Here is an 11,139-nt window from a genome sequence, read left to right on the forward strand (position 1 = left end):
CCTCCTCCCCGCCTTCCGCGGTGCCTGAGGGGAGAAGCTGGGCGGGCGGCTCCGGAGTCCCGCGGATGGCTTCGGCTTCGCGCAGCCCCGGCCCTTCCTCGGCGCCCAGGTTCTGTCGGCGAGCTTGGGTGTTTCCGCGGGGAGCTGGGCCCGTGCTCTTGCTGAGCTCTCAGGCCTGGGCAGGCCTTGGGACCGGCCAAGGGCTGCTTGTTGGGCCCTCCTGGGGTCTCCCACTTCTTTTTCTGCCCGAAAAAGAGCAAAAAAACCAACTTTAACAAATATTCCGGGATGCTCAGGGCTTTTACGTGCTCCTCAGCCTCCTCTCCAGCCACGGCACAAAGCAGCTCTGTTTCTCCATGTTTTTAGCAGTGGCCGGTTCCTGCCAGGGCTTCCAGGGGCCAGAGGTGTCAATCCTTGTGGAAGTGCTGGGCATAGGATGGCCTGGAGGAGCTATTGGTGTGGGTGACACTGAGATCACGGAGCACAGCACTGGGAGCACTGCAGAGGGATGGACTTTGGTGCTTTTGATTATGCTGTTGAATTAATGAGCCTCAAATTGGGACAGTTCATCTCACTGGCCTGGCACACAGATCATTGTTGCTCAGGAAGGTGAGGTTTAACACAAATAGAGTTTAAGCTGAACCCAAGTTTTCTGCTAAAAAGCACAGATAATTGACAGCTAGGTGATGCCAGAGTAGAAGTGCTACAGGTAGCCAAGGCATGGTAACCAGCCCTGAACTGACTTAAGGCAGCTGGGGAAAGGAAAATGTTAGTGGTTTAACACATGACTGGGGAAGAGGTGATTGACACTTTATTCCCAAACATCTAAGGCAGATAAAAGCAAGGAACGGATGTTATCTGCTGTGATTGCCGGAGCAGGGCTTTTGCCTGTGAGCCCTGTGGGACAGCAGACCTTTCATGTTTGCATAATGGGATCCAGGACTCAATCTTTCAAGTTCCTAATATGAGTCACAGAGATAATTCTTTGATTTGGCCTGAGATTGCCAAGTATCGGAAGAGGATTTCCTAAATTATGTGTTTGGATATGGAGTCAAATAGCCCCTTGGCAAAGGCTAAATAGAATGGGATGTCTCCTGGTGTGCTATGTTCAAAACAGCATCATTTCTCAACTAGCTTTCTTTTTCTCCCCTTACCATTCCCCCACCCCCCCAAATTCCAATCATGGAAATTTTCTTGGCACATTACTTCACTTTCCCTTTGATTTATGTAGGCACCAGCCCTGTGAATTTGGCAGTTTGCCCTGTAGCATATCCTAGCACAAGCAGGTAGTTTGTCACCGTGTTTCGGGTGACAGTGGTGCTCTCTTCCAGCAGCACAGCAGGAGATGGCTGCAGGGGCGGGTTCCACCTCCTCAGCCTGATGCTTCCAGCCAGGGAGATGTTCCAGGTCCCTCTGCTCTCCAGGAAAAGCCTGTTTATCTTGGCCTTCTCCAAAGAGCTGGGCTTTGGGGCCTGGAACTGTGTAGGCACGTTCAGAGGGAAGCAACCATGAAACATGAGAGGCTGAGCAGAACAGACGTTTCTAATTTAAGGCTGGCCAGCAGTGCTACATCTGGGAACGCCTTCCAGTTGTCCAGGTTGGGTTTGCAAGTTCCTCTGCTAGGAACGGCTGTCACTGTCCTTCCATGTGTCACAGGGAATAAATGAACTCCAGTCGGCCTCTTTAATAAGACACGCAGCTACAGCTCTTATTTCCCTCTCTCCCTTAGGGCAATTTCTCCTGGTAAATGGAGGGAAAGAAATAAATGCATATGTCCCTTGTGTCTGGAAATGATTGGGCTTCAGTTGTTACATCCTGGGCCAAAGGTTGCTCTCCAAGGAGTTCATCCCATAGGCTGGATTTGAACTCGCTGGCAAATGCCAGTTTCAATATGTGACCCATCCAGACCCTGGTGAGCTCTGAACCATACTGTTGTACACTAACCCTGTATTTGAATCCATTTCTAATTGTGATAATTGAGTCATGCTAAGCCTGTGCATCATCTCTTTCAAGACTTCAGCCCTACCACATAGGCTAAATTTGTCCTTGGGTTGAAAAGCTGCTGCCTTTGGGCTTGTTCAAGGCTACGTTTGGCTCTGCAGGCCCCTCTTGCCACTGCTCTGTGAGCAGTGCCAAGCTGTTCTTCATGCATGGGGTCAGTCACAGCTCCTCGTAGCCCCTGGCTGGGTGTGCTGGTGATGGTGGCTGGGACAGCTCCAGGGACAGCTCAGGGACAGCTTGCAGGCTGTGTTCAAGCAGGGACAGGCTGCAGTGCCCGTGTGCAGATCTGGCCACCCAGGCCTGGTGCCAAGTAACAGAGAGAGCCAGGAGTTCAGAGCTGCTTTTTCTCTCTTTATGTGTTGTTTTTTTAGTTCCCTCATTGCAAGGAATGTCTCCCTCCAGCAGTAACGTCCCAGAGAGCTGCAGGTCAGGAAGCAGCATGAGAGAGGTTACCAGACCCTGCTGCCATCTGGCAGAGTGCCCCAGCTCCCCGTGTGCTGTGGAGGGAGCGTGTCACCCCCAGGGCCAAGGAGCAGTGGGAGGGGGACAGCCGCGATGGAGCCGGTGCCAGCCCAGCCGTCTGCCAGAGCTGAGGGACCAGAGTGGTCTAATAAATGCCTCTGGCAGGATAAACCATGGACAGAACCGCACCCCAGGAAAAGCCCTGCGTTCCTCTGTTTTTACAGGGCTGATGCCAAACTCAGAGCTGTGTCATCTGTCAGAGCAATTTGTTCTCAAGGAGGGAAGGAGAAGTTGTTTTCTGGAAGGAGGGGGTTGGCTGTGACCACAGAAGCACACTGAAGCCTGTAGCAGCAGGGAACAGGATTTATTCTGGTGTGATCCTCATACCAGTGGGGAGCTTGCACCAGGAATGTGCACGGACCATGAAACAGTATGTTGCTCTCTGAGGAGCCCAGGTCAGGGGCAGGAGAGAATAAACAGGGCTATGCATATGTAGCAGAAGTCATCCTGGCAATACCTTGAAGATTTTAATACAAATCTATCGGTGATCCTGAAAAAAAACCTCCCTGCTTCAGACTTTATTGGTGTTTCACCATTTAACCTTAATCCAACAGCCTTTTGGCTGCCAGTGGGAGGCACAGGGCACTTCTCTCTCTGTTTTCAATCCTGAGCAAGGTGTTACACTTGCCAGTCATGAGAGCACAAGTATAAGTTTGCTTAGCCTTGCTAAGGCCCTCAAAAAGCAGCTGGAGAAAAAGAAAAAAAACACTCTTCCAGTTTCATTATTTTTACAACCTCATTTTTTAGCTCGTCAGCACAACTCACACTGAGCCTCTGCCAAGCAAAGCACACCGTTATTCTTATTTGGGGTTTCCATAGAATGGTGGACTTGGAGGGGGCTGTTTGGAGCTTGGCTCCTACTCTTTGTTCAGCTACTCTGGAAACACATCCTGCCTTAGCAGAGAGACAGTGGTGATGGGGTACTGTCTTCCTAGGGGCTGCTCCTCTGGGTTTTTTCAAGTTAATTTAGTGATCTGCAGTAGCCCATCCCTCCTCCCTCCTTATAGTGTTCACCTTTCTTTAAAATAATTTCTTCCTGGTTTAAAAAAAAAAAAATCTGGTTTTGTCTCCTTGTCAGACCACAAGACTCAGAAAAAAAATAATGAAAAAACCTGTCTGTGCACAGCAATTGTCTGAAGCATTGGGAAACACACAGGGAAAACCTCCTGGAAGAATATGGGAGAGCATCTGTGAGTCCTGCAAGGAGGTGAGACCACTGTGTGATGAGTGTTGTTGAAATAAGGAGAAAAAAAAATGTGGAAAAGAGGACACTTCATAACTTTAAAAAGTACTTTTAACTCTTCTTAAAGCTTACTAAAAATGTAACTGAAATAGCCATAGGCAGGCACTGGCAGGCTGTGAATGAAAAAAATCTGCCACACATGTACAGTTGAAATGCAAAACCTGAGCAAGGTATGTGGTCCACACAAGGAGAGCTGCTTTGGGCTGGGAGTGTCTGGATTTTGTCACAGGATCAGAGCATGTTTTGGATAGAGGGAACAGTGCTGTTTTAACTATATAAAAAATTGAGGGTGTGATTAGCGCTGCAACTCAAGCACTTCACAGTTCACGTAGGACCTGGGTACCCCACAGCTTGAAAATGCCTTCGGTGGACTGGCATCTGCAAAGCCAGAGGAGGAAGAGAGGAGGACAAAAGTGCGTGTTTTGGAAAAGACAGACGCTGCCTGTCACTGAGAACCAAGGAGGCAGGGAAGCTGCTGTGCTTCCCGGCTCCAGAGGAGAAGGCTGGGGGTCCTAGCTGTGGGCAGAGGGGAGACCTGCTGGCTCCTGGGGCAGCAGCTGAATCTCACCCTTGTGCTGCAGATGAGGGCTGTGATCACCAAATCCTTGCAAGGCCTCACACAGAATCACATCTCTCCATCTGCTTGTTTGCCCCAGGGTTACAACCTCCCAAGGCCAGTGGTGGAGGCAAGAGCACCCGCGTTTGGCTGAAATCACGGAGATAAATACAGTGAAAGAGCCCCGCAGTGGAATCAAGGTAGGAACACCTGAGAGGCTGGTGCTGAGATCCCTGACCTGCGCTGGGCGTGCTGCGGTCCTGGCCGGCAGCTGCAGGAAGCGGTGCCACTTCTGTCCCGTCCAGACTGGGCGATGGAGCCGGTTCCCAGCTGTGAGGGGGGACAAAAAGCCTCACCGGCCCCCCGGCCATGTCCCTCCGGCCATGTCTCCCAGCCCGCCATGGCCGCGCGGCGCCGCCAGGGGGCGCGCGGGGCGCGGCGGGGTGGGGAGGGGCGGGGTCACCCCTTAGCCCCGCCCCCGGGCCCGCCCGGCCGCGGCGGCGCCGCCCCGATGGCTGCGGCCTCACCTCGGCAACAGCGATCCCTCCCGCAGCATCCCGGCTGCAGCCCCCGGCGAGGCGGCACCTCCGGGCTGTTTGTGATGGGCAAGAGCCGCCCGGACCTGCGGGGATAGCGGGCACCTGGCGCTGCAGGGATCTGCAGGTTTCACTGTGCCCTCCCGCTGCCTGCCGGGCTCTGGGGCGGGCAGTCCGTCTGCTGGGGTCACTTCAGGAGGTGGTTTGTCCCCGGGGTGAAGGACGGAAGGTGAGGGAAAGGCTGTGCGGTGATGCAGTGCCCGAGTGCCACGGGACTGACGTGGGATTTAGTGCCCATCTCTCTGATAAGTGCTGTTGCATTTTAACTCCTGACCCTTTAAGGTCTGCCAAATGTGATGCCAGGACCCACCTGAGACCAGTACAGTTCTGTGGTCCACGATCCTGTCCTCAGTGAAGTCTGGCGAGGAATTGTCACTGGCCACTCAGCACAATAAGGAAGTTTCCATCTTCACATAGAGCAACTCCTCTTTCTCAGCTTGTTTTTGGAAAGGGAAGCACTTGCTGGTGTATCTATGTAGGAGCCTGTTGCTCATGTAGTGTTTAACCTGGATTTTAAAGCTTCAGTTTTGCAGGATCTGCCACACACAGCAGGAAGCTGAGGATCCCACTGACAGCAACAAGAGGGGGTCATTTACAGATTGGCAGCTCTTTTGCTCCCTCCAGGAGGCCTGAGTTCAAGCAGTGAGATAATGCAGATTTCTCACCAGGTTACTAAATTTTTGAATCCGTCAGCAGGGACTTCCCTGAATCATGCTCTGTGAAGTGCCAGCTGGGATTTACATTTCTCCAGCAAAGGCACCCCTGAGCCCCTGCCTGGCTGAATCAAAATCTCTGACCCAAGCCCAGCTGTTCACGGACCTCAGCATGTGTGGACCTGGCGGTCAGCAGTGGCCCCTTCCCCATAGACAACCTCATCATACCCTGCCAGATGGCTGGTGGTGATTCCTTGCTATCGAAGGTCTCCCAAAGAGAAGGAGCATTAACCCCTTGTGAACAGCATTGGTCTGCAGCAGTGTATGCAGTCACTTTCCTGATAAGAAAAACATCAATGATCAAGGAAAAAAGAAATGTGAGGATCTTGTGATCCTTTGTTCTTATTTCTTTCTCTGAAGGCTTGGGCTCCTCACACGTAGCTCTCCTGCCTGCCTGCTAAGAAATATTTGATAAGACATTTGTGTTGTTTTTCCCTGAGTCAGAGAGCTGATCCACTCCAACAGAAAGGATGGCAGCCAGTGGCTCACTTAACCCCACACAGGTCACCCAGAAAGCAGCTAAAAGACAGCCTTAGCCCCCAGAAGGCCAGCCCCAGCTCTGATGTTGGTGTCTGAAGCAATTGGGCAGAACAGATGTTCCTCAGGCTGGTGTTGTCCTGGGGTAGATGGGATAATGCATCTTCTGTAGCCTCATTGCTCACAGGTTGGTTGAGAACTTCACTGAAGGAGACAAGCCCAGAGAGATCCTGTTTTTCTAAAAAAAGTAAGAGATGCTGATTTCTATTTGCCAGAAATTCCGGCAGCGATATGGAGCCAGTCCTGAATGCTGGAACAGAAAAACTGGGGCTGTAACACCCACTTAGAAGCATTTCAGTTTAGGATCATGCGAGGCATACCTTCAATTTGGTGGCTCAGAGATTTGCAAACAGTGAGTCATAACTCCCTGGGGTCAGAAATGCAGCTGCTGAGGCACAAGGCATTGAAAAGTGTTGTCCAAGATAAAAGCAAAGCAAACCTCACTGCCCACACACCCTTATCCTTCAAGGCTGAGTATCTTTGTCACAGTCTTTGAAAATATGCACTCAAAATTATACCAGCTTCTTGTGGTTACCATTGATACGGGATTTGCTTCTCCTTTTAGAGCAGACAAGAGGGGATTGCGAAAATCTGTCACTTGAAAAGAGTTGAAGAGATCTGAAGCTAATATGCAGAACCCCGTGCTTGCAGAGAGGTGCCTGGGGTTTGAGGTGGGAATCCTGCTGTGGGACATGTCTGAGTCCTTCCCATGGAGAGTCCCAGAGGAACTCCCTAGGCCTCTGCATACAACCCCTGTCTCTTAGGATTCAGGATGGACCTGCAGACCCCAGAGAGCATGCTGCATTGCAGCCAGTTTGGTTCCTACCCACGGAGAGCTGTCTTTGGGACATCTTTTGGCAATGACTCACTGTTAAGGAAGAGGCAGCATGCAAGTCACCTGTTCCACAAAGTGTCCCACTCACAGAGGTCACGTGGCACCGGGCTCCTGTCCCATGACACATTCTGGGTGCAACAACAGCATGACATGGCCACCTTTGCCACAAAACGCCTGGATGCAGAGCTCATGTGGCTGGTCCACCCCATCGCACAACACCCTGTGCAAAGAGGAGCAGTGGCACCAACTCTGGGTCCTGCTGAGTGTCCCAAGCATTGCCAGCCATCGGCCTGTCCTGCCTGTCCTCATGGCTTCAAAGGCACTAATGGCATGAGCTGACAGCTCTCAGGCTCTCTAGATGTTCACTGTGAAGGCTTCAGTGCTTGGTAACAGCTCACAGAACTTGCTGCTTTGGTAACACACTCCTCATGCAAAACCTCGATCCCTGAACAAAGGCCTGTGCAGTTCTGTGCTGGCTGTTCACCTCTCTCTGTACCTATTTTTATGCCATTCCTACGGTTTAAAAAGCCTTTCAGAAATGTCTGTGTTTAGAAGGACACGGATCTGACAAAGTAACTGACTCACTCTGGCCTCAGGGAAGTTACTTCACTCTCTGGATCATCTTCTCCACTTGAGTATGAGAACAATCATATGAAATTACCTGGCATACCTTCAACACAGCTGTAAAAAAGTAATTAGCTGGTATTTAGGACTGGCTGTAAAAGTGGGAAGGTGCTGGTGGTGGTGGTGTTGGAGAACCTCTGTAGCTGGGGACGCAGGACAGCTGTGAGACCTGCAAGAGGCTCAGGTGATTGTCACTATTTGTGTGACAGCTCGTGGGTTTATGGTTATAAATAGTTTGTGGATGCCTCTCTGGCCCTGAGCACAGTCTGGCACATGAAAACACCCCTTCCTCTGTGACACTTGACTCTTCCATGGGCTTTGGTTTCCACCAGTCTAGGCCCAGATAAATACAGTAAGCTCAAGGCCGTGTGGTGCCCAGCTTACACCATGACCAGCAGCATGGGGTTGTTTCTTCCTGCCTGTCTTGCCAAGGCCAGCATAGATACTTGTCCAAGGGTGTCCCCTGTACTCAGCATGTTGTCCACAGCCTCTGCAGGAGGTTAACTCAAAGGCAGAGCAGGTGTTTGGACCTTCTCATCTCAGGGAGTGAGCTGGCATCTAAGGGAAGATGCCAGCATTGCCACCTCCCAGTATCAAAGAGATGACAACTCTGCAGTAGTCTTGTGGCTGTTGCTATTGAAGAGAGGGAAGCTGTCAAAATAGTCCAAAGCCATTTTTTCATGTGTCTCTTGTGTCTGGTGTGAGGGGACTTGGCACAATCAGGCTTTGCAGCGCTGCAGGTCGGCCCCACCCTCCCTGTGGGGCTCAGGCTTCCATGGCTGCATTTAGACCCTGTACTGGTGCTTTGTCTTTAAGATGTTCATCCTCCAGCAGATGCATTTTCTCAGTGAGCACAGACGTAATCCCTGCACTGTGTTCAATGTCCTCTGCACCACAGATTGGAGATCTGCCATGAGATAACGTGATTGCAGTTGCTTCCTACAGTTGGTATCTGGTGATCTAGTCTTGTCCAGAGCTACCTTTTCATTTTCATGTGATGCTGCTCTATGACTTGGAACCTATCAGAGGATTGCAAAGGTGAAAGCATTAGTAGATTACCAGAGCAGTATTTGTACTGCAGGGAGGGATTAGGGGACAGGCCTGTGCTCTTTCAAGTGGAAATGCATAGGTGACCATGCAATAGCAGATTTCTAATGAACAAAATGCCAGCAGAAGCAAGGGGAATCTGCTTTAGACAAGATAAATCAAAGAATGACACAGCTTGGAGTACCAAAGCAACATTTTGTGTGTTTGCTGCATTTAAGTTCCCTTCTTTAATTTTCATATGTTGGATCATTATAATGACAGTTTGAGGAAGCTGGTCTGGAAGGCCAAAGGTGACAAGGGAAAGCATTGCACAGCCAGCTGAGAGAAGACAGCTACACACAGGGAGCTCTGGACAGTCAGTTTTCACTGAGGCACAGCCACTGTAGGCTGGTGCTACACCTTTCTGGGCACAGAGGCAAAGAAGGGTCCCAGAGACTGCAGGACTCTGAAGAGCAGAAATGTGCTGGACAAGTACCACGGGAATAAGGGGACCTCTCTTTTAATGTCACAGATGGCCGGGGGTGGGGGTAGCTGTGTGTCCACAGGAGAGGGGGAATACATTAAGCACTGTGGGGAATGTCAGATGCTCTCAGCTCACGTCAAGGATCTGTAGGTGCCACAGCTGAGGTGATGTCCTCCCTGGGCCTCTCTGCAGGTGTTTTTGTACTGCTGTTCACTCCGTCATCTCACAGATGAGAAGGGAAAGGGAGAGGCCCTTTTGGTCCAAGGACAAAAGCAAAGAGGTGGGTGAGACATATAATGTTTTATTGTCTCTAATTGGATCAGGAAGATTAGTAAATAGAGATTAGGTGACACAAAAGGAAGAAAATCAAAGCAGGAGACATTCTCACTTCCTGGTTTAGAGGAATGAGTGCATGAAATAGGTTGAGGTTTCTACACCAGTAAATGTCTAAAGACCTGTTATTATAACCTCAGAGATCCACTTAGCTGTGTGAAGGCCACTCAAGGATAGAGAATGGATTTCTTCAGAGCAGTGTTACTGATTGGGAACGATTGGCATTGGGTTTCAAACTGATCGGTTTTTATGGGTTTTCATTGGGTTTTGACATTCTACAGTTTCCTTCAGAGGCTGCTGAAACTCAGTGTGCTGGGCTGCTCACTGCAGCACGCTCTGGTGTCCCGCAGGACACGTGTTTATTTTGATTTGGGGGGTGGGGCATGTCAAGAGCCGCAACTCAATACTTCCATTTGCCAGCTCGTTACCACCATTCTTCCACTTTCACTCTGCCTCTGTGAATGTAGCTCCCATCGTGGATAGCAGGGACCTGTCTGCTGCCACTGGTCCTCTGGAGTGCCAGGATCTGTCTGTTCTTACAGGCAAGCAGGATGTCGCCTCATCAGCTTAAGAAAATGCTATGTTCCCACAGAGGGTTGGAAAACAGCTGTTGGTCACGTCAAGAGCAAGCGGCACAGGAACTTGATGTGAAGTTCTGCATAACAAAAGTCTGTAATAGGTGGTGCCAGGATTGCTTTGCAGTACAGGAGGAAATTTCACTCGCAGATTTTGTTTGCTTTTCATATTGTGTAAAAAGCAAATAAAAAAAGGGAAACTTTTAAGAGAAGAGAGCTGAGGAACACGCAGTAATTTGCCATTAATGTCTGCCCATAGCAGCCCAGCATGTGGGTCTCTTGTTAAAGGCAATTGGCTGGGACACGCCAGTGCTCTGCTCCACCAGCTGCTGATGTGCTGAGGGCTTTTCCTCTTTTGTCCAGTTTGCATTTTAACTGGTACCAGGTTTTTCTGCAGCTCTTTGCATGCAATGGGGCACCCTAAACGCACTAATAAACTGCTGCTACAAGTTCCTTCTCTGGAGTCTGGAGCATCTCTCTTACGAGGAGAGACAGTGGGAGCTGGGCCTGTTTAGTCTGGAGAAGAGAAGACTGAGAGGGGATCTCTAATCCATACAAATATCTCAAAGATAGGTGCCAAAAGGATGGTGCCAGACTCTTCAGTGGTGCCCAGCAACAAGATGAGGAGCGAAGGCCATAAACTAAACCACAAGAAGTTCCTCCTCAACATGAGGGAGAATTTCTTCACGTTGAGGGTGGCAGAGCACTGGAACAGCTGCCCAGGGAGGATATGGAGTCTCAGCAGACACTCAAATCCCACCTGGATGTGTTCCTGTGTCACCTGCTCTGGGTGACCCTGTCTGGGGCTGGGCTGCATGATCTCCAGCGATCCCTTTCAACCCCAGCAGGTCTGTGATTGTGTGATTTTCTTTTTAATGTTGCTGGAAGTAGCCTCGGTCCTTTATTGTTTTTCATTAGCTTTAAAAATACTTTTTTTTCTCCGTGGTTGCTTTCCTGAGGTCATGAGCTAACTAACCCACAGCAGTCACATGACTTGGATGACCACAGAAGAATATTCAAGAATGCCGAGTAACAAAATGAACTTGCTGTCAACAGAGAGTAGAAAATACGGATTTCTCTTGTATCACTAGGAT

General features: G+C 50.2%; 1 long non-coding RNA gene across 2 annotated transcripts; it reads left to right on the forward strand.

Annotated features, from left to right (window-relative positions):
- The first annotated feature begins 35 nt into the window (after positions 1 to 35).
- LOC116449224 lies at positions 36 to 10,498 on the forward strand. 2 transcript variants are annotated; one of them, XR_004242277.1, is made up of 4 exons: positions 36 to 609; positions 3,602 to 3,730; positions 4,423 to 4,522; positions 6,734 to 10,498. It is a non-coding gene; the product is annotated as an uncharacterized LOC116449224 (long non-coding RNA). The 2 variants fall into 2 exon arrangements; XR_004242278.1 differs by having other exon boundaries at positions 9,330 to 10,498.
- The last annotated feature ends 641 nt before the right edge of the window (positions 10,499 to 11,139 follow it).

Source organism: Corvus moneduloides, chromosome 11, assembly GCF_009650955.1.
Source record: "Corvus moneduloides isolate bCorMon1 chromosome 11, bCorMon1.pri, whole genome shotgun sequence".
Lineage (NCBI taxonomy): Eukaryota > Metazoa > Chordata > Aves > Passeriformes > Corvidae > Corvus > Corvus moneduloides.